Here is a 3267-nt window from a genome sequence, read left to right as displayed (position 1 = left end):
AAACAATCATGAGTACAAAAGAATACAACTAGTAGATTTCCAACTTCGTGATGACACTGTTGTGTTAGTATACGGCTGATTATTCGATCCCTTCTTCAAGACTATTAGGTGAAAAAACTCTATCCTTATTTGTGTAAATAAATGTTTTCTGATTATCTGCTTGATCTAATCCTAATTAATAACTTCACTGTTTTTGATAAAGAAATCTAACATGTTGTAATTTCTCAACTTTTAAAGTCTAGTTCGAAATATAAGATAAATATAAATTGCAAAAACCCCTAAAGACATATACAAATGTATATATTAACATGAAATAATATAAAATTAAATAGACCTACGTTACAAACCAAGATGGATTTACTAATTTTCATATTAATATACATATTTCATTATTCAACATCTCAAAATTAACATTAATAACAAGATTTTGTCAGTTATGACCTCATCCTGTCAAGCCTATTCAGTTGAAATCATTTACAGGGCACTCTACCATCAAGTCACTAAAATCTCTAATTTAAAAGAATGTCAGCCTTGTATGCAGTTATCCCTAGAAGAAGCTTCTGTGATATTGAAATTTTGCCCCTTCTAAACTGACAAAATTGTCTAAGTCAGTTGGTGCTATTACAGCACAAACACACCATATTCATGTGATTCAGGGTCTGCTCCTCTGTTTCTGACAAATGATGGCACTGTTGAAAAAGCTGTCAATTCTCTTAAAGGTGTAACTTTATAAAGGGCTAATTTTTTCACACTGCCTAATGAGATTTTGCTAGCAAATAAGTGCTTAAAACATATGGGGATAATGCTCATTAAATCCAAGGAAACTGTTATCTTTAGAACTGTCAGAGTTGAACTTTTAAGGAGAAAAAAACGGATTTTTTTTTTGTTCAAAATTAATTGCTTTTGTCTACTGTTAAAGATATATGTTAGGTCTAAAGACAGAATTTGTGCTAACTTTTACAACTGTTTGACAATTCATTAAACATCATCATGTTTACACTTTCTTAGAAAACTAAAATCTTGCTTGCTTTATCCAGTTCATCTGAGTTTATTATTGGCAATGCTTCATATTAGGAAAGTATAATGCATCTCTACTTTCCTATCATTCTTTGTGTCTATGACATGTATTGGCACACAAACATTATTTTAATAATATAGTATATTCATATATATTATGCAGTCTCTATTCATATATTCTATAACGTCGCCATAAAATGATGTGTTTTTTTGTCCTTAAAAGAGAGATTGCACAGTAATTTTCTTTTAAAGTAAGAACATATAATTGTTATGCTACATCCAGAAAGAGAGTTCAATGTATATTTGCAGTTGAGGTTGGTGATTATTGTCATGATAACAATAGTCATGGTTAAAATAATATATTTGTATTTTTAAAGTATTGTACACATTATTTACTTTTATGGTTGAGAGTTTGCTTCATTCAGTATACTTATGCCATCACAGAATAAGAAATCTGAGGTAGGCATTGGCTCATGGCTAAACAAAAAAGTTATTATCATTGCATACATCCATGGAAGCATTCCTAAATAAAATATCATCCAGGTGGGAAGAGTGTTGGATTTGGTATTTCAGCTATTGTCACAAGTGAAACTGATTGATAATTAAGTAAAAGAAAATAACTTCCTTAAAGTGAAGATCATTTTCTTCCTTTCTTCCTCCTCTTTCCCTTCTTTCTCTTTCCCTTTTTCCTTCCTTCCTTCCTTCTCCTTCCTTTTCCTTCCTTCTCCTTCCTTTTCCTTCCTTCCTTCCTTCCCTCTCTCTCTTTCTTTCTTTCTTCTCTCTCTCTTTCCCTTTCTCTCTATCTTTCTCTTTCTCTCTTTTTCTGTCTCCTTCTTTCCACAAAGACCAGATGTTGTCAGCTTCTTTCAGAAGCTCAACCTGGACCCTTCTCAAGATGCTTTAATAGCTTGGTGGCCCTATCCAACTATTGTTCCTAAAAGTATATGGCAACTCTGACATGTGCCAGTGGGCTAACTCTCAGCCAGATGAGAGATATACACAATGCTAGACTTTATGATTATAAGCATAAGTGTATTATACTCTTGAGATATTCACTCCCATAACACCTATCAGCTATATAAATAAGAATTTTCCAGTTCCAGCAGAGTTTAATGTGAGATAAATCCCAAGTGTCCTGGGATGTAAGTTCAGCAGGTCTACATTCCAACCTAGGCCTTCAGAGCTGGATTTGTGCTGGCAACTCTTTGTTCCTCTCTTTATTTGCTATGTGATCTTGGATAATTTCAAGTATGTGATTGTGACTTGTATTTGGAAATAATGAATAGGAAAATTCACCTAATCTGGTTACATGTCAAATCAATGATTACTAATTAACAAATCCAGAACCTAGCAATCAAATTCCATGTTGGTAAAGCTACAGTTCTTTTGTTTTTTTTTTTTTAACGGAAAGTGTAGAATTTATTCTTACTCCAAGTTTTCTTGTGACAGGTAAACATGAATCTGGTTCTGTGGTTCTGTTCATTGATAATCACCCAAACATATTTACGTGGAAATAACACTAAAATTGATGGCATTATTGGCCAAAGTGATGTCAAGAAGATCTGAAAAGAATATGAGAAAAATAAAGAATTGAGAACTAAATGTGTGTGTGTGTGTGTGTGTGTGTGTGTGTGTATCTCCCAAAAACATTGTGCAGTAAGTGAATGAGAACAGTAGCCAGAAGCAAGAGCACAGCAGGGATAATATCACTTAAATCCCTCACTAATTCTCACAGAACCAAGCTCTCTGTGGAAACTGAGATATGAAACACATGGGCCTTAGGCATATTAAAAAAAAATCTAAAGTTAAAAAGGTCACATCAGGTCTTCAGAAAGCTTAATCTCAGGAATTTAACTCAGATCTGGACCAAGCAAACCTAATAGACATCTACAGAACTCTCCACCCCAAATCCACAGAATATACATTCTTCTCAGCACCACATCACACCTACTCTAAAACTGACCACATAAGTGGAAGTAAATCACTTCTCAGCAAATGCAAAAGAACGGAAATCTTAATAAACAGTCTCTCAGACCACAGTGCAATCAAATTAGAACTCAGGATTCAGAAACTAACTCAGAACCGCACAACTTCATGGAAACTGAACAACTGGCTCTTGAATGTAGACTGGATAAACAACAAAATGAAGGCAGAAATAAGATATTCTTCAAAACCAGTGAGAACAAAGAAACAATGTACCAGAATCTCTGGGACACATTTAAAGCAGTGTCTAGAGGAAAATTTAATAGC

This window comes from Aotus nancymaae, unplaced genomic scaffold, assembly GCF_030222135.1.
Source record: "Aotus nancymaae isolate 86718 unplaced genomic scaffold, 86718_ANA_hifiasm-v0.15.2.pri h1tg000020l, whole genome shotgun sequence".
NCBI classification, from domain to species: Eukaryota; Metazoa; Chordata; class Mammalia; order Primates; family Aotidae; genus Aotus; species Aotus nancymaae.
This window is presented reverse-complemented; position numbering follows the sequence as displayed.